The following is a 22,022-nucleotide window of genomic DNA, read 5'->3' as shown; positions in this document are numbered from 1 at the left end:
ATTACCCTGATAAAATAGAAACTCTGATTAGCATTAAAAAGCCCTTTACAAGGCTCCAACTCATTTTTCAAACATTATTACATTATTTCCTTTCATATGTCCTTCAATTCAACCAAATTGCATTCTTGTGTCTTTTCACCCACATTATCAAAGAAGAAATAAAAGCCCAGAGATTTACCTAAAGTCACACAGGTATTAAATGGTAGAGAGGGATTTGAACCCTTGTCTGTTAATTCCAAATGCAATAGTTTATTTAAACAATGCCTTCTTTAAACTGCCTTCTCTTTGATACTTTAATCTTTCAGTTAATCTTCATATGGCATGGTCCTCAGTTCCTACACCATCCTAATGAGCTTGTTCTATAAGTGATCCAGTTTATCAATATCCTTTTTAAAAATGTAACTAACAGAATTGGACACATTAGTCCAAATATATTAGACCAGAACATTGTAAGAAGGGAGAGCTATCTTGAATGAATGAAAAATCCTAAAACTTGAATGACCAGGTGATTTAAGTTTCTCCAAACACCTTCCCCTCAAATGCCAATTGATTGGTTTGGTTCAGTATTGAATTCTTTTGATTACTCTTCACCTTGAAAAAACTTAAAAGCAAAAAGTCACAAGAGAAGAAAAGAACCAAGAAATAGCAGAGGGTTAGAGTTAGAAGTCATAATTACAATTCCAGCTCTTCTAATCACTGGTTGGGTAATGTTGGGCAGACTGCTGAATCTCTTGAGTCTACAGGCTTCAGTTTGTTCTGTAAAATGATGAAATGATCTTTTAGGTTCTTCCCAAATCTTCCATGCTATTATCCCATGATGTTATTGTAATTTTAAAAAAACAACAATACTAAAGTCCTTGAAGTCTCAACCCTTTCCACTTTCACCAATGCCATGTCTATAATGTGTGTATAAGAACCAGAAGAGTGAATAAAAATAAATGTTTATCTAAAGGCTAACAGGTTACTAAAATTAAATGTCATTATAAGCTTCCTGACTTTTTAATGAGCTATTATCCTGCTGCATGTTTGTCTTTAGTGTCAAAACAAATCAGCCCATTCCCCAACCCTGACCTGGCTTGGAATGAATCATCATTAGCCAAATCTCTCTGACATGAACAACTGAATTTCCTGTTGACAGCACTCCTGTGATGGTGACAAATTTACTCAAAATTTGGTCAAAGATGAAGCAAAGAAGGAAATAGCTTTAGTGAATATAACTGAGTTCTCAGATACTAGAAGGAATCTTAGAGCTTATCAGTTCAAGTCACCCATTTTATGGATGAGAAAACCTGAGCATAAGGAGAGAAATTATTTCTCCAAGTCTAACAGGGATGTTGAGGACAGAATCAGAACCAAAACCCAAGCCTCCCAATTCTCCCTCCAAGGAGAGATCCTAAACTACCAAACCAGTCATGTCCATCTCCTCAAAACTCTCTGGTAGTAATTATTTTTCACCAGAGCCCACATTACTGGCTCTAGAGATTCCGTTTTCATCAATGCCTTATTATTTTCTTTTTCTATTCAATTAAATGATATTCAAGGTAACTATTTACAAACTAAGTGAGATGTATAAAGAGTTCAAGAGACAGTTTCTGGTAATTAATCATTTTATTAATAATGATAGCATGTATTAATAAAATGATGATCAAATATTTGGCTATCTTTCTTAGACCAAAAACCCCTTAGGTAATGCACTCAATGCTTATATGCCTTTGGAAGATTGGGTGTTCCTGAGGATAGAAATCGGCTCTGATTGGTTACCAATTAATGAAAGAATGAATATGATGATGGGTTGTGGACCTGTTCCAATGATATTCTGGGATATGTGACTTTGATCACTCCATTTTGGTCAAAGAGAATTATCTGTATCCATATCACTGTCTGACAAAAGGGAAAATCCACATTTCCCCAGATCCTTCTAGTAAAACACAACAGGCCAGAATCCATCAATCCACCCAAATTTATCTTTTGAACACATCTCAGTTCTCCCTCTCAGTATCAGCCCTGAACTTCAAAGTTTGCCTGAATAACCTACAAGAGCAGATTTCTGAATAGGGAGGTAGAAAATAAGAAAAAACTTGGTTTTAATTAAATAATTAATTATTAAATATGAGAGAGAAATAATTATTTCTCTCATAACATAGGAAGCTCAAACTTAAAATGCAGGATTTATGATCCAGTCCTTCATCTTATTATATTTAAAATTTTTACTGTCAAGTACTGAGTTTTGTTTGGTCTATAAACAAAGAAATATTTTTCATCAAATGCTAAAGGAAAGAGTCTTTCCTTTTCTCCCCCACTATCCTATAAGTTATTGCACTCTTGTAGAAGGAGTTGTAGAAGGAGAAACCCAAGGTAAAGCATTGTAACCCAATGTAAAGGAGAAAACCAAGGTAAACCCCAAGGTAAAAACAAGGAGAAACCCAAGGTAAACCCAAGGTAAAGCATCTCCTTCTTGTAGAAGGAGAAACCCAAGGTAAAGCATTTCTTTATTAGACAGCAACTTTGCCAACTTAAATTGTTATTTTTTTCATTTTAAAGTATGATTGGACAATCTGAAAAGCTTCCCCCAGATTCTTAATGGCCCTCCAAAGATAGACTCAGTAAGCTTGGCATAATGAAATTGAAGCAGGCCAAAAGACCTGAGTTTCAAACCCACCTCTGTCATTACCTGGCTTTGAAGAAATTATATCATTTTTGTATCTCAGGTTCCCTATCTATAAAAAGAAGAGCCAAGATGAGATAGCCTTTGAGGTCACTTGCAGTTCAAATTAATGCTTCCATATTTAAAACTATTTCTAGCTAGAAAGTCTTATATTCACTTACGTCTCAGTTTGCTGTAATGCAAAGCCCGCTGCCAGGGTTGTCAGACAATATAGGTCCTTTTCTAGATCCTAGCATTATTAATCTTGGGCAAGTCACAACTCCTTTAAGCCACAGTTTACAATAAAATTGGGATAATACTATCTATCCTGCCTGTTTTACGAAGTATTAGGAAGATTATATGAAATAATGCAAATTAATGTATTTATAAGCTTTAAAGTATCACATAAATACCATACAGTATTAATTATATTATTTTTGTCCTCTGACATTCTGGGAAACCAGACAATAAGAAAACTTCCCACTACCAAGGGAGCCATACTTCCATAATCTTTCCCTTTGCCCTTTTCTCTGAACCTAGTCACTTAGAACCCATCCTTATTTCTTCACTATTCATAAGGTTGGATGAGAAGGGATTACCAATGCTATTCCTTCTGGTGAGATAGAGAACCATAAAGCCTTATCATCAGCCTTCTACCTTTATCACTACCTTCTAAGATCCTCTTAGGTCAATCTCTAGGGCAAGATCCTGCCCCTATGTTCTACAGACCCTTGACAATGTCAGCCTACCTCCTAATATAACTTATAGACCCATGGGTTCTTGCCAACAGCCTTGCCACAGCACCCTTAATATTTCTAGACCTCTCCATCTGCAGCTGCACTTTCTTTTATGTGTTATCTCCTTCTACAAGAGTGCAAGCTCCTTGAGAAAAGGGATTTGTCTCACTTTTTATATATGTATCCTGATATTTAATGTAGTACCTGATACATAAGTATTTAATATGTTCTTTTTCATTTATACATTATCCATTCCATTTATGAGCCTTCAGATTATAAGATGAAGGGTAAACAGGTATCTGATTAGTAAAATGATGATGAAATCATGGTGGACCATAGAGCTAGTTTCACTACCTATCCTTTATGTATATTCAGATATATTTAATTTTCCTCACAGCAGCAAAAGACTCAATTTTCTCATAGCTTTATGAGAGTTGTACTAAATGATAACTTTAAGTCTTATTGTATTCCAGAGACAGCTTTTCCAGAGCAACCTCAAATCCCTCTTCTAATTTCCAACTCCAGTTCAGGAAGTGTATTGTGCCACAAGAATGAAATTCCAGGCTTATTGCTTGACTCCTATGTGCAGTCTTGGGGCAACTAGGGGAGGCCATAGTACACAGAAGGCTAGATCTGGAGTCTAGCTTCAAACACTTATTCACTGTGTGACCTTGGATGAGTCACATTGCTTTAGTTTTCTCAACTGTAAAATAAAGATAATAGTAGCATCCATTTCCTGAAGTTGTGAGGATCACATTAGATAATGTTTGTAAAGTGCTTAGCTTAGATCCTAGAACACAGTGAGCACCATATAAATATTGACTGTTGTTATTGTTACAAATAAGAACAATAATTATTAATAACAAGTACAGCAGTTATGAAGAAGTAGGATTAACCACTGGGTGAGTGTTGTGATACAGGAGCCACCTGCCAGTGGTGCTAGAGGTCTAACTCAGCCTTGTAGAATGGATCTCTTCATGTGAAAGGATGATGATGATGCAAGGAAACTGAGAGGCAGTTGCTGTTCTCTGACCTCTCCACTGAGAAGCAGTTGTGCTGTATGACCTCTCTCCTCTTCCCTCTGCCTCCAATTTATTTCATTCCCAGTCCACAAGCAACACCTGAGTCAGTAAAAGCTGCTTTGCAGCTCCTTCAGATGTTATGATTCACAGCTGTGGAGGCTCTAGGAGAATTGACCTGCCCTTTCACCTAGGCATGGTCCTTAACAAGTGAGGAATCCAGACTAATTGAATTGAATAGATGCACAAATTCACACTTCTTGACAACAAACAAGTGCCTTCCTATAGAGAAGGGAAAGAGGCATAGCAGAAAGAAAGATTGAGAAAAACTAATGACTCTCATATTATTGGCGAGCACAGGATTTACTCAGCACTTTCATCCCAGCAAGTTTGCACAAACAGCCTGCACATGGGACATCCCAGCAAATGACTATCAGCACTACCTACAGATAATGGTCAAATATACATTTAAACCCACTTCAGGGAATGTATATGCATTACTAAAACATGTTAGCTATCACACACTCAAAGGCCCTTGATAATTTATGCAAACTTTGAGCAGCCTATTCCCCTAGAGATGTTTAAAGGAGGACTGTATTACACAGGAGCAGCTGAGAGACACTGGAAAGCATGAAAAAAACACAGGCCATTTTGTTTTCATTCTATGAGTTTAAAAATACCCCATTTACACAGATTTTCACAATGCCAATCACTTCCAAAATTATCTGGGCAAGAAACTTGATAAGAAGTCCTCTCATCGAAAAGACACAGCTCAGACATTTATCTATATTACATTACCACTGAGTCCTGGTACACAGGAGTAACTGTGGGAATATTCAAGCCGGAGACAATTGACTGATTCACTTTGAGATGGTGGGGGTGGGGAAGAGTTGTATCTGGTCCTTCACTAAGAAGAGCATAACTAAAGTCCTGTGATCCTTAGAGAGGGGGATGGGGAAACGATGACAGAATGTCAGGGATAGCTAAGCTTCCAGTAATTGCAATGCTGCGGAGGAAGTGAAGGGAAGGGAGAGAGAGAAAAAGAGACAAACAGATAGGGTCAGAGAGAGTAAGAGAGATGGAAACAGAAACTGTCAGAAAGAACGAGGGAGGGAGACTAAGAGACATAAAGTTGGAGGGGAAGAGATGGAGGAAGAGGAGAAATACCATGACATTTCAATAATAAAGGAGAAGAAAATCAATAATGATGTGTGTAATGAATTTTTGTTTTCCAAAATGGTCTATCAGGAATCCTGCCAGAAACATTTAAAAGTAACTAGTGACAGAAAGCTTCAAGACTAGAAGAATCTGCCACCCTAAAAATGCCAGAGAAAGGAAATTCATAAGAGCTCAGCCTTGTATCTATAGAAAGACAGTTGAATTGAAAAAGAAGTGACATCTGATGGATATTTGTCTGAGGAAAAAAGCCATTTTTCTGTAGTTGGCCCAGAGTCTGAGCAAATTGGGAAAAAAAGCTTTGCTTTGAACTAATCTGTCTTCAGGATGACTAATAAAAGTAAACACAAACTGTTACAAACAGATTATTTTCAAAAAAAGAAATCTAATCTTATCAATGACCATATGAAAAACTGCTCTAAGCACAAGTAATAAGTGAAATATAAATTCAAACTCTGAGATTCTGCCTTACACCTGACTGATAGGCAAAAATATATTTTTTTAAAAAGACAAATGGCAATTGCTAGAGAGGATATGAGAGGACAGGCACACTAGTGAACTGCTGATGGAACTAGACCACCATTCTGGAAAGCAATTTGGAACTATACCCTAAAAGTGACTCAGATCTGACCTCAGATATTTACTAGATGTGACCTTGAAAGAGATAAAAGAAAGAGGGAAAGAAGTCATATTTACAAAAATCATTTTTATAGCAGCACATTTTTGTAGCAAAGAATTGAAAGCAAATTTAATGCCTACCAATTGGGAAATAATTGATGAAATTAAAGTATATGGATGTTATGGATGGTACGGTAGTGGTGGTGGTGATAGCGATAGCTGAGTGGTCCAGTGGATAGAGTGCCTTAATCCTGTTTGCCCAAGTTTCCTCCTCTGGACCCAGATAGCACTGGAAGAAAAAGTGAGGCAGGTGACCTTGCACAACCCTCCCTCATTTAAATCCAATTCACTTGAATGTCATGGCATCACCTCCTAGATGTTATGGTCCTCTTCAAGAATGAAGGAAAAACAATAATAACATCTATAAGATGAGTTGAAGAAGGAATTGCTACAACACTCCAGTATTTTTACCAAGAAAACCTCAAGAAGGGATACAAAGAGTAGGACATGACTGAACAACAATGATATTATTATGCAGTAAGAGATTCTGAAAAGGATGGATTCAGAGAAACTGGGAAAAATTTGTATGATCTGATGAAGACAGAAGTGAGAAGAACTAGGCGAACTAGTTATATGATGATTATAGCATTGTAAAGGAGAAAAAAACTTATGAGAATCAAGAACTCTGATCAATGCAATGATTAATCATTACACCTAAAAACTGATGAAGTGTGATTCCCATCTCTTAGCAGAATAGTGATGACTTAGAAGTAGAGAATGAGACATTTTCAGACCACCAATGTATGAATTTGTTCTGTTTAATTATATTTATTTGTTATAAGGAAAGACTTTGGGGAGGAATGGAGAAAGCATTCTGGGGTAAAGAAGTGGGTGTTTAGTGATAGTGATACAAAGAAAAGAATGCATTTGAAGCATTAAAAAATGTACATAATAGAGCTAGGGGAAATTCAAAAGGAGGCTGAGACAAGCAAAATGGTTTTGTTATTATGCTAAGTTTAATTTCTACCTCAAATGAAGAACATGCAAAAGAAGTTCTCCATTTCATGTACAATCCTCTTTTCTGTCCTTTGGGTATTGAAATGTTCTTGTCTGTTGATATTTGTTTAAGTTTATCATTTTAAAATCTAAAAACTATTAAACTAGAGGAAAAGTCATAAATAAAATGTTTTTAAAGGAAATATTTAGACTCAGAAATATTCCATTTTTCTTGTCTTCTTAACAAAGCATGCAACTATATAATTATTTCTAATGATACAAATTATCAATTAACAAGCAATATAATCCAAGATAAATGTATTTTGATTACAATAAAAATAGTACATACATTGGCAGCTTGTGATCTACAGTTTTAGGGTCTGTGAACCTTGAATCTGGGATTCTTCTCTAACATACACAACCTTGAAGCTATTACTGATCTGGCCCTAAGTGGTGCAGTGAATAGAGCCCTGGGCCTGGAGTCAAGAAGCCCTGCATTTAAATCAAGCCTCAGACACTTAACTATCTATGTAACCCTGGCAAATCACTTCATAGTTATTTGCCTCAGTTTCTTCATCTGTAAAATGGAGATAATAATAATAAGCACCTAGCTCCCAGGGTGGTTGTGATGATCAAATGAGATAATAATTATAAAGTGCTTAGCACAGTGCCTAGTTGTTCTTATTATAATATATGTGTATGTACACACACATATACACACACACATACCTTAAGGAATTTATATACTTATATTCCACTGGGAGGATGCAACTTCTACACAGATTAAGAGTATCTAACATTTATATAGCACTTGGTGCTATATAAATGTTAGATACTCTTATTATCTCTTAGATACTCTTACTATAGTACCTAGTGGGTGCTATCTAAATATAAATGTTAGATATTCTTATTATCTGGGTAAAGGTTTCATCCTCTCAGTGGAATATAAGTTCCTTGATAGCAGAAACTATCACAGTTTTTATGTTTGTCTTCTAGCACCTAGCACAATTTTTACCCTTACATAGGCACTGATATTTGATCATTAATGAATATTTGCTACATTAAATTGAAAATAAATGTGAGGTATTTTTACTGAGAGTCCAAGAGAATGGTGAACCGCATGCATCATCACTATTAACAATACAGGCAATGGCCCCTTTGTACATTTATAAACTGCTTTTCCTCCTGATATCAATATTAATTTTTTAAAAATGCTTCTATGATATCAGTTGCTTCCCTTTAGTGCTTCACCTCAGTATATAGAAGTCTTATAAGTCAGGCCATCTCCAGTCATCTTGACTTTTGTCATGCCCCTGAATTTTGATGACTAGAAGAGAGAGTGAGACTAATGACTTTATACAACTCTATACAGCTCTTAAATCTAATTCTTGTGCCAGTCAAGCATTGCTCCAATGATATCAACAACACCATAGCTAGAGGACCAAAACAGAATCATTAGAGGTAAATGATAAGAGGTTGTATAGGGAAAATATTTACTAGCATCCAGGCCAAATAGGCTGGCCTATGTTTTCCCCTAAAAGTCATGGAAGCCAAGTTTGAGATTGGATTGACCTGAGGGTTTGGGGCACTAGTTATTAACACCAATTCTTCATAACCGAATTCACACAAAGTCCCCAAATTGGAGCACCTCAGATTTGATAAATGTCCCACTGCTATGTAAGTCAACATACTCCTTCAACCAAACATCTCTCTTTGCAGATCTTAAAATCTAGAGATGGAAAGGACCTTGGAGGTCATCTAGTCTGTGATAAAAGCAATTATCTACCATGTAGGCTAGGCTTATATCTTCTTAAAAGTAAATAAAAAATTAATTAAAATTAAAAATAAAAAAATATTGAAACAGTTCTTGAAACATTTAGAATGGGGAACTAGAACTCAGATCATTCAATACTTCAAAATCAAACTAATGTCTCCCTCTCCACCCCAACACACAAATTTCAACATACCTACCCACTTTAAATCCTTGGTAACCAAATAATTATATTTGCTTTCCAAAATAAGATTTCATCTGAAGTTTAAAGTATGTATATCTAGAGATCTTTATTTAATTCTCTTAAACTAAGCTGATTAAAAGCTGAGCAGATTAGAATCTTTTGCAATTTTATTAAATTAGACTTCTAGATCACAGAGATGAAATAAATGGGAAACTGACCAGAGGATGAAATAGCCAAATACATAGAAATCAAAGGTTTTCTTAAAGCTAAATTTTTAGGATAAGAATGCTTGATTGAATTCCAATAGACTTGTGATGGAGAGATCCATCTGCATCCAGAAAAAGGACTATTGGGATTCAATGTGGATTCCAGCATAGTATTTTCAGTTTTTTGTTGTTGTTTACTTGCTTTTTGTTCTTTCTCATTTTTCCCTCTTTTGATCTGATTTTTCTTGTGAAGCAGGATAAATATGGAAATATGTACAGAAGAATTGGACATGTTTAACATATACTGGATTGCTAACTCTCTAGGGAAGGGGGTAGGAGAAAAGGAGGGAAGAAAACTTGGAGCACAAGGTTTTGCAAGGGTGAATGTTGAAAACTATCTTTGCATATGTTTTGATAATAAGTTATTATTTAAAACGAAAAATAAAAATCACAAAAAGAATGCTTGATTGCAGATATAAAGCCTAGTGATGATAAAATTTCAATATTTTTTAAAAAGGATTTTTAATCATTTAAGATGATTCCATAAAAGTGATGTGCTTTTATTTTTCCCTTGAAACTCCATATTATCCTATTAATGAAGCAATAGCTTATTGATTCACTAACTCTGAGTAAGACTGTCTTTAATGAATCATTCTCAAGTTGTATCCCTAACAGAACCATTAAGGAACTGTATAACTTACTAAAAAGAAATTACTTAAGATCTTTTTTTTGTACTTTATCTACCTTACCCTTTTTTCTGGAATCTAGAATAACTCAAATATTAAATCAGAAAGCAAGCTATGCTTTCATATGAAAGAAACTAGGGGAAACAGAGCTTCCTATTTATTGATTTCTAGTGGCTAAAATTTCCTGAGAAACTTGATCCTGATGTAATCAGCAAGATGGCAGACTGGTTGGTTTCCGTAGATCTCTCAAACCTTCAAACCACAGGGGGAAAAGTTATTTTAAAAAAGTTGAATGCATAAGAAGACAACACAAGTTAAACACAAGTTTAAAAAAAAACATGAATTAATATACAAGAACTTAAGCATTCAAAGTTCCTACTCAGCCAATATCCTCATACCTCTATCCTCATGTGCCAGGGATAGATGAACTTGTGTGTGATTTGTAAAAAAAAAAGAAAAATAAAAAAAAATTGACAGCTGAGTTTTACAAGTGATTGGTCTCCTTTCTAATTCTATATATTTTTATTTTATGCCTTAAAACAACATTATTCTGAAAAGGGGTACATATGTTTCATCAAAGAGATCCATAAGATAAACACAAAAAAGGTTAAGGATCCTTGGATTGGGGGATCTCTACCTGGTTGCCTATTATTAGTGACTAAACATGAGTTCCTCTTTACCTTAAAAAAAAGGCAGCAGCAAAAATTAATTCTTTCTAGCCATAGGAAGAAAAGGGAAAACAACTGGATGATGCAGAATATGTGAGTAGTATAACTTATTGATTCACTGACTCTGAGCAAAACTATCTTAAATGGATCATTCTCAAGGTATATTATTATCATAACCATTAAGGAGTTTGAAGTTGACTAAAAGGAAATAACTTAAACTGTTTTTGAATCTCATCTGCCTTCACCCATTCTTCTGGAATTGAGAACGATAGAAATATTAAATCAAAAAGCAAGTTGTCTTCATATCAAAGAAACTAGAAGAAACAGAACTTCTTAGTTATGATGACCAAAATGACATCACTATTTTGGGTCAAGATACAATATGTCCAACTGGATGATTAAATTAATAGGACTCAAAAGGCTCTACTACAGAACAGACACGAATTATCTATATGAAGATTTGGAGTGCAGATGTCTATAAATTTGTGCATCTCACATTTGTTTTGAGCTACTGCAATTCTGCTTTGCTCATAAGATACAGTACCTTCTTTGATGCAAGCACACCATCCTGGGTAGTCCTGTGCCAGCGTTTCCCAGGTTTCACATCAGTTCCAAAGTTTTTCAGAGAGACTTTTAGATGTTCTTGTATTGCTTCTTCTGATCTCTGTGTGACTGCTTGCTTTTTTGCAAAATACACTTTTAGGCAAACATACTTTGGGTACTTAAACAACTTGACCAACCCTTCTGAGTTGTGCTCTTTGCAATAGAATCTGGTAGTTCAACTCAAGAAAAGACCTCCGTATCTGGTACCTTCTCTTTCTGGATGATCGTCACAATTTTTCTAAGACAATTCAAATGGAATTCCTAGCATGATTCTGATCTGTTGTCCAGGTTTCACAGTCATACAACAATGAGATCAGCACAAGGGATATATAAGATTTTCAGTTTGGTAAGTGGTCTAATACTTTTTCTCTTCCATGTTTTCCTTCAATGCCTCCCAAACACTAACTTGGCTTTGACAATGCATATATCAATCTCATCTTCTATGTGTATATTCCTGGAAAGAATACTTATTCTTTCTTATTCACTTATTCACAGCATTCAAAACTGGATCAAATACCAAAAGTGAAGAAGAGAATTCAAAGTAAATTACAAATTAGGAAAAAGACAAAATTTTAAAAAAACATAATGCAAAAAAGGTAGTATACAATAATATTAAATAAAGAAGGAGGTTGCAGGGAATTTGGATGAGAAAACATTCAAACCATATACTGAACCACATAAGAAGAAAGGCCAAAGTGAGGGAGAAATTGAAGAAGAATGGGGAAAAGGAAAAAAAGAAGGAAGGAAAGAAGGAAGGAAGGAAATTGATAATTTAAGCAAATTCAAGGAACTTAGAATAAAGTAGGTAAACAGAAACTGTAGGAGAACCTATGGGAAGAGACTAACTTCAAAGTAGTATACACTAAATCAAGTAAGAGGGAAAGCAATGACTTAAAAAAGAAAAAGGATAAAAATCAATTCAAAAGAAATAAATACATGAAAGTATAATACTAATAATCAATCATAATCTTAAATACAAATGTATTAAACAAGCCAATAAAACAAAATAAAACATCAAGTTGAATAGGAAAACCAAACAATTTCTGTACACTCAAAGCATTTTTGAAAAATAAAGATGTACAAAATTAAAAGGAGAAGATGGAATTTCACTATGCATCAGGTGATTCTCAAAAAGCAAAAGCTACAATTATGCTATCAGCTGAAGGAAAAAAAAAACCTACAATGTTAAGAGATAAACAGTGAAATTACATCATGCCTAAAGATAGTACAGGCGATGAAACAATACCAATACTAAAAATATATTCCTTAAATTGGAAGAATACAATGTCACTTTTAACTCTTCCTGAGACTCATTAGTGTTCCCTTCTTGGAGGTCAATATATTCAGAGACATTTTCCACAAAGGTTTATTTGCTACATGGATAGATAAATGTCATCTGAGGACTAATTTGGTAGCCTTGTTGATTGCTCATTATAAAAAGCTTTATTCCATAATTAAGAGTTTTCTCCTAACTGCATTTTGTTGCTAATTAACATTTTACATTTTCAACAGTGGACACTTTGAGTTGGATCAAAGACATAATTATGTTTCTTTTACATAAAGAAGCACATGAATTATTTATTAACATTAAATTCATTGATAAAATATCTTATAAGTAAATCTATTATTGTTCACTTTATTTCCTTTGCAAGAACTCCTCAATAGTAATATCATTCCTTATTCCCCACTATACAATGTAGATTAAATGATGGCTAAAAACTTTCCCCTTCAATTTTAAAATTAAAATTTTTTTAATTGACCTGGATAGCTTACTCCACACACTATCACATTTCACCTAAATTCCAGTTTTTAACCTTCAAATGATGCTTATTGTTTCATTGCAACTCTAGAGCTGCTGCAGAAGTCAGCAAGACTCCAAACAAGTCTTTCTCAAAATTTTGTTGTTGTTGACTTAAAAAACAAAAGAAAAAATCATACTGTGTTATCAGGCAGAAAGCTCAAGCTAAAATTACTAAGAAGGAAAAGTGAGAAGTACCAATTTGAGATAGATATTGCATGACCTGGGTTGTAGATGAAAAATTTTTCCCTGTCAATGATAGCTAAAAACATTGCACTTATTGGATAATATTTGACCTGAACCTACCTTTTTTTTTTTTTTGCTTTTTAGATGGAAGAATCTGTACCTTCAATATGTTTTAAAAGCCTATTAAATAATGGATGATAATGATAATAATTATAAGCTTCAGAACTATAAAATTTACAATACATATTTAGGCAGTATTCGGACAAAAACCTGAACAATATTAATAAAATATGGAATTCATTGCCTTGAGACATTATGGAAAGAACAACACATTGATGTCAAAAGTAGAAAAGAGTTTAAACATTAAAAAAAAACTTCAGAAATAGTTTTTAGAAAAAGCCGACATCACTGTACCAAGCAATAATAAAGGCTGCTGACAAATCGAATTTGTCAAATATGACCAAATATCTTTTACCTCAAGATGAAATTGATCCAGCAATGTTTCTACTGGGTTTATATCCCAAGAGATCATAAAGGAGGGAAAAGGACCCACATGTGCAAAAATGTTTGTGGCAGCCCTTTTTGTAGTGGCAAGAAGCTGGAAACTGAGCAGATGCCCATCTCTTGGAAAATGACTGAATAAGTTATGGTATATGGATGTTATGGAATATTATTATTCTGTAAGTAAGGATCAGCAGAATGGTTTCAGAGAGACTTACATGAATCAATGCTGAGTGAAATGAGCAGAACCAGGAGATCACTGTACACAGCAACAAAAAGATTATATAATGATCAATTCTGATGGTCATGGCTCTTTTCAACAATGAGATGACTGAGGCCAGTTCCAATGATCTTGTGATGAAGATGTGGGAACTGAGTTTGGATCACAACATAGCATTTTCACCCTTTTTATTTTTGTTTGCTTACATTTTAGTTTCTTTCTCACTTTTTCTTTTTGATTTGATTTTTCTTGTGCAGCAAGATAATTATATAAATATGTATACATATATTGGATTTAAGATACATTTTATTATGTTTAACATACATCAGATTGCTTATCATCTAGGGGAGGGGATAGGAGAAGGGGAGAAAAATTTGGAACACAGGGTTTTGCAAGGGTCAGTATTGAACAATTATCTCTATTTATGGTTTCAAAATAAAAAAACTTTAATAAACAAAAAGAATATATTTGTGTCCATCCCCCCCCAACATTTATTATTCCCTCTTCCTTTCATCTTAGCCAATCTGACAGGTGTGTAGTAGTACCTCATAGTTGTCTTAATTTGCATTTCTCTAATCAATAGTGATTTAGAGCATTTTTTCACATGACTAGAAATGGCTTTAATTTCTTTATCTGACAATTGTCTGTTCACATCCTTTGACCATTTGTCAGTTGAAGAATGGCTTGCCATACTGCAAAAACATGAACTGAAAGGGAAAAACTGTACAATAACATCAAATTCTGAGATGAAAGGACCTTGGTGATTCTCTAACCCAATCCACTTATTTTATATGTAAATAAACTTACTACCAGAGAGGTGAAATAACTACTTAGAATTACACACGCAAAAATTGCACAGGCCAGGATTTGAAATGAAGTCCTTTAACCCAAATCCAGTGATCTTTACATTTTACAACTTTATCTTGCTCGAAAAAGGAAGGATCAACAAAGGACCTAGAAATGTTTAAATAGATGGAACCAAGCCTATAGCATAGTTGTTGTTTTTTTTTTAAATCTTACTACTAGGGGCAACTAGGTGATACAGTGGATAGATCACCAACCTTGAAGTCAGAAGGATCTCAGTTCAAATCTGGCCTTAGACACTTAACACTTCCTAGCTGTATGACCCTGGGCAAGTCACTTAACCCCAATTGCCTCAGCCAAAAAAAAAAAAAAATCTTACTTCTTAAGTTTTTTAAAGAGAGGAACATAGATTTAGAACTGGAAATGCCAGGTCTGGTTCAACTTCCTCATTTTATACATGAGGAAACTGAGGCATAGGGAGATACAGTGGCTTGATCGCAGTGATATAAGTAATTAGTACCAGAAATGTATTTTGAAACCAACTCCTCTAATGCTAGAACAAGTCCTCAGAACTATATATCACACACTGTTAACTTTCTGATGAGATAAGCCTTGCAGAAATTAGCTAAACCAGTCTTCCACTAACTGTCTACTGCTAGAATTGTATTTCAACATTTTTAGCTTTGCAGGACCTGCTAACACTTGTGTTTCACTATTATAACCTTCAGAAAAACAAGGTCATCTTCATGTCACAAAGATGTATGATAGATGAACTGACTAATAAAGGCCTGGTCCTGGATGTGTGTGCAGAGGGTTTTGTCTATGGGGATGCTATGGGGAGGTGTATATGACTATAGGAACCTAGTTTGCTACTTTAGAGTTTGTTCCACCTGGTAGCTACCCATATAGGTGCCTGGGAAAGTTGTTTCAGGAAAAGTAAAATAGAGGGCCCTTTCAGAGCATATATAGGTATTCTGTGATTGTTTATTTACTGAATGATGTCAAGAAGCCTTTTAATTGGCTATTGAGCTAGAACTGTGCATACATAAACTAAATCTCTGTTTTCTTCTATTGGCAACAGGATCCAAAGATAATTCTCTGAGTTCTGCTTGATCAGTGAAGAATTCTCTTCCCCTTCACTTCCCCACCCTGCACCTGGAAAGTCTGTGATCACATGGTCTTAAGAAAAATAAACCTGTATCTGAGATGGGACAACCTCCTTTGCGTCGTATTTCCTCTGATACAAGGTCTTAAGGTCTCAAACAGTCAAAAGGGCCCAGAGAGGTCCGGCAGCAGAAGGAGCCAAACCTGAAAAATAGCTATCTAGACCAGTTCACAAGTGTTTTAACCTGGCAACCAAGACATTATATAAGCAAGAGAATGACTCATCCAGTGAGTTATACCACACCCAGAAGGTGGTGGGAAAAATCTTTATAGTTACTCAATTAAAGTTTGAGCCTAGTCTCCCAGATTGACATGGTAGAGATGAGAATGTGCTTCAGTTCAGGACAACATTGTTGTACTTCTGTTCTTGCTTATCTTTTCAAGAAATACTTTGTAAAGCAACTTGTTAACTTATGGGAACATGAACAGAGGGTTATGTCTGGTACTAGCATACATGAATGTTCTTAGGAATGTTCTTGGGCCAGAATCCAATAGGGTTGGAACCAGACAAAGCCTCCTGCACAACTTCTATGGCATGAACATCATTGACACCCATTACCAAGGAATCTATAATTTTGTCAGATTTAAAATAAAATCTTTCTCTCTATGTATCTGTCTGTCTCTCCTACATGCAGAGAAAGATATTACATATAGATACATAACTGTCATTTGTTTGTCATAGATACTTAAGGAAATTATTATAAACAATTTTAGACAAAAATTTTGTAGGAAAAATTTGCATCATTTTGATGTGGAGGTGACCTTGCATGCTAAGTCAAAAAAATAAAATAAAATAAAAAAACACAAACCCAGACAGTTAGAAATAAACTGGAAAGGCACAGTGAGGGACAACATATTTGCTATCTGAAAACCAGACTAGCTGAATTGTGAGGCTCATCACCCAGTGCACTTTAAATGAAACACTTTTCTAATCTCAAAGTACTAATTTTATTTACTCTCAAAGATATCTACTAATGTTGTAGGGAGGTATGATCCAAATCAATGGGTAAAATACTTCCACTGACAAAAATTACAAAAGTTAAAAATACAACTTATTTTTTTAAAGTAAAGGCTTCTGTCTTTACAAGAAATTTGAGGACCATACATTTAAGCAGTTTATCATAATGGTATTGTGAGACAGTAGAGCTATAGAAACATGAGTTTTTATAATTTTTTATTTATCATTACTATTTATAGCAATAATAATAGTTAATACTTATATAGTATGAATATTTAATTTTCTGAAGTGGTTACATGTATCTGAATTTGCACTAGGCTGGTTTCAGAAAAACATAGTAAGACTTATATGAATGATGTTAAGTGAAGTGAGCAAAATCAAGAGAATATTGTACACAGCAACAACTCTGATGGACTTGGCTCTTTTCAACAATGACACAAGGCAATTCCAAAAGATTTGTGATAGAAAATCCCATCCACACCTAGAGAGATAACTATGGAGACTTAATGTGGATCACAACATAGTATTTGTACCTTTTTGCTGTTGTTGATTGCTTGCTTGTTTTTCTTTCTTTCTTGTGTTTTTCCCTTATAATCTGATTTTTCCTATGCAATATGATGAATATGGAAATATTTTTAGAAGAATTGCACATGTTTAAATTTGCTTGCTATCTTGGGTAGGGGAGAGGAGAGAGAGAGAGAGAAATTTGTTATACAAGGTTTTGCAAAGGTTGAAAACTGTCTTTGCAAGTATTTGGGAAAATAAACTACTATTTAAAAAAGAATTTGCACTAAGATTATAATTATGTAAAATATGATAATTGGTTCCAGTTCGATGGAAATATGTATTGCAAATTTAAATAATGCAATCACTTCAAAGGAAGTTATTATTCATTATTCAAGTCATTATTCACAATAATTGAAACCTAGTTTGCAAAGTGCTATAAGATTTCATTGTATCCTCACAACACTGAAATATCAATAGTGATTCTTTTTCTGCATTTTACAGAAAATAAAACTGAGGTAGAGAGAATTTTAGTGACTTGCCCAGAATCACGTGGCTCCGAAGCATCTGAGGTTAGAGATGAACTCAGATTTTCTTGACTTTCTACTTTTTCCACTGACCATCTAGTTGCCTCTAGTGTATGAGGCCTTTAGCACAGTGCCTGTCACACAATAGGTACTTCACAAATGTTTATTGATTGATTTATTATCATCTCACAGAAACTCAGTCTCTCCTTGGGATGCAGGCAGTTAATGAATCAGAAGCAAAGAAGAAGATACTAACTCAATTTCAGTCATTGCTATCCACATTTTACAACTGAACCTGAGAAAATTGAGGCCAAGTAGTTACTAAGTGATAAGAACTAAGACTAGAAGCCCTTAATTCTTATCACATGCCTCCTAGTATACTGCTTCCTAACATATCATTTTCTGCTAGAAATGGACATAGTTTTTAAAAAGAATGTAAGTTTAATTATAAATAAAATTAGACAATAAGCTTAAGTCTCCCTTCCATCTTTGGCCTCCTGTCTCTGTGGCCTCCTTTAATTCCCTCATACAGTGCCTCCTCCATCATCTTTATTTCCTCCTTTCTCAACATATCAAAAGTTTTTCTAAGAAAAAATATCAGATGAATTAATTCACATGAGAGCATGGATGATTGAGAAACTTGTACTATATTCCCAGATATTTGCATTGTGACAGGGGACAAGAAGTCTGAATCTAAAAGAATGAATCTAAAATTGTAAAATTTCTTTTTTTTTTTTTTGTTTCATCAGTTTTTTTTCTTTGTAGGCCAATAGCATTTTTTATTATTAATCTTTTGGAATTGTCTTGCATCATTGTATCCGTCAGAGTAACTAAGTCTTTCATAGTTGATAATCACTACAATATTATTGTTATTGTGTACAATGATATCCTGGTTCTACTCACTTTACTTTGCATCATTTCACGTAAATCTTCCCAAGTTTTTTAAACCATTCTCTCTATAATTTCTTACAATCATATACCTTATTCAGCCATTCCCTTACTCCTGGGCATCTCCTCAATTTCTAATTTTTTATCACTACACAAACAAACTGCTCTGAATATTTTTGTACATATAGGATTTTTCCCCTTTTTAGTTTTATCTTCTTGGTGAATGGATCTACTATCAAAATTTCTGGGTCAAAGGGTATACACAGTTTTATAGCCCTTCGAGCATAGTTTCAAAAAGTTCACCAGAATGGTTGGACTAGTAGGTTTATATATAAACAATATTTTGTCATTTTCCTTTGTAATGTTTTGAAATTAGATTGTACTCTACTTACTATGTATGTCACATTAAACAAGTCATTTGACACTTCAGTTTTCTTATCTGTTTAAGAATGTTGGACCAGATTATGTTTATGGTCCTTTCCAATTTTATATCCTAAACTCCTATTTTTTATGAGCTCAACCTTTACTATCCTATCTAGTAGTGAATTTGTCCCCAGATCTCCATTTAATGAACCATTCAGTACAGACATGCTTACCTCAAAAATAGTTCATCCCGAGACTCACAAGACTCTTTATGGATCTTCCCCCAGCATTTGATCTTCCCCCAAGTTTGAACTTTCCCATCCCTCCATTCTGTGTTGTCTTCTTCCACTGGAATGTGGAACTCTACAGGGCAGGAACAATCTAGCTTTTTGCTTACATTTGTATTCCCTGCACTTATCACAGTACATTCCACATTTATATAATCTTATAAATCTCTCCCTCCCTTTCCCCCCACCTCTGTCTTTTTCTCTGTCTGTATCTTTCTCTCTCTCTCTTTCTCTCTCTCTCTCTCTCTCCCCCCCATATTAACCTTGGATGCTATTTTCTCTGCTTGGTGTAAAAAAGTAGGGCCAGTATTTTTTTAATAGCAGGGGAGCATTCTTAGTATTCCTAAAAATCACACTATCAGAATATCAATCCATTCTGTTGCTGTTGTTTAGTTGCTTCTGAGTCTTTATGATTCCATTTAGAGTTTTCTTGGCAGATAGTAAAAAGAAAGGTTTGACATTTCCTTCTCCAGCTCATTTGGCTGATAAGTAAATTAAGGGAAATAGGGTTAAGTGATTTGTCCAGAGCCACACAACTACAAATGCCAGAGACCAGATTTGAAGTCAAGAAGATGAGTCTTCCTGATTCCAGACTCAGCACTTTATCCACTATACTACCTAGCTGCCTAATCTACTCTACCTCATCAACTCTGCCTCCCTTTAAAATCAAACTCTGCTGGATATAGTAGCATATATCTGTGCCCCTGCTAGTTGGGAAACTAATAGATTGCTTGGACTACAATGGATTAATGTCAACCAGCTTTCTACACTAAATCATGCAATATGGGAGATCCCAGAAGTAGGAGGTACCAGGCTGCTCAAGAAGGAACAAACCCATTAAGGTAGGAAAAGGAATGCATGAAAATTCCAAAGTAAATCAGCACAGGTATCATATCCATATGTGACTACTACATTTTTAACCTGGTTGAGATAGGAAGGCCCAATTGAGAGAGAGACATATAGAGAGACAGAGGGAGACAAAGAGAGACAGAGACAGAGAAAGAAGAAACAGAGACAGAAACAGAGACAGAGAAGAAGGGAGAGACAGAGAATGAGGAACGAGAAAGAGAATTAGAGAGAAAAGGAGAATAAGGAATAAGAATCAGAGACAGATACAGAGAGACAGATTTTGTGAGAGAGACAATTGAGAGGGATTGAAAGAATGAGAGAGAGAGAAAAGAGAATGAGAGAACAAACCCTGTAAAATGCATTTCTTATACAGTCTTATAACTGTGTTTGATAAACCATCTAAATCTTTCATCCATCCATCTATTCAAAGATATTAATCAAGGGTATGATAGTCATCTCAGACTGGCTTTCAAACCAATTGTTAAATTTTATATATATATGTGTGTGTGTGTGTGTGTGTGTGTATAGACATATAAAAAAATGTATGTGTATATGTATACATATATGTGTATGTGTTTGTATAGACATATATAAAAATGTATATGTATATGTGTATATATATATATATATATACACACATACACATATATACGCACATGCAACCACCTCAGAAATCAATCAATGTTATATTAATATTTTCTCTATTGTCTAGATTTAAGAAAGTAAGAGGAAAATGTTAATGATGCACATTAAACTTAAAAGTGCATTTTTTTTAAGAAGTAGTTATTAAACATTTACCAGTTACTCTTAGTGAAAGTATTCTTTTTTTTCAGTAAAAAACTCAGGAATATAAAGTTAATTTAAATTTAAATTATAGACTCAGACTTAGACTAAGACTTAGACTAAGCTCTGTTTGGAATGGAACAGTACAGATAGTGATGTTTTCCCCCAGCCACATGGAGACACAACTTTAGAAAGGGTTACTGCATACTTATTTTGTATTTAATTTATACTTTAATATATTTAACATGTATTGATCATCCTGCCATCTAGGGGAGGGGGTGGGGGGAAGGAGGGGAAAATTGGAACAAAAGGTTTGGCAATTGTCAATGCTGTAAAATTATCCGGATAAAAAATATCCGGCACTTGTAAATAAAAAGCTACTAAAAAATAAAATGAAAAAAAAAAAAGAAAGGGTTGTAATACAATAGGAAAAATAATTGATATTCTGTTGCTCTTCTTGTAGTAAATCTCCATAAGAAAAACAAAAAACCTTGAATCATGATGAATCTCAAGAGGTTTTTGAGGCAATTTCAGCTATCCATTAGAACAAATAGGAAGCAAACTAAAACTTCTGTAATTCATAAAACCATTTTCTTATTAGCCAAATTTAGTTTGAATTCACACAACAGCTGGCAGCAGTTATACAATTCCCAGAGCCACCAGTTCCTGAAGATAGCATTTTAAGCATCAACATCCAGTCACAGTGACCTTCCTCCATCTGGTGTGCCCTTGGGTCCAATTGGTGCTGTATTTCCTATAATTATCAGGCCCCTAGAAATCCTGAGTGTGTTCAGATTGACTCTTCCTGATCTGCAGTCTTCTTTTCATCCCTTTTAGGTCCTAAAATCACACAGAAGCTTTTATAGGATTTGGCTTAAACTC

This window comes from Sarcophilus harrisii, chromosome 2, assembly GCF_902635505.1.
Source record: "Sarcophilus harrisii chromosome 2, mSarHar1.11, whole genome shotgun sequence".
Lineage (NCBI taxonomy): Eukaryota > Metazoa > Chordata > Mammalia > Dasyuromorphia > Dasyuridae > Sarcophilus > Sarcophilus harrisii.
This window is presented reverse-complemented; position numbering follows the sequence as displayed.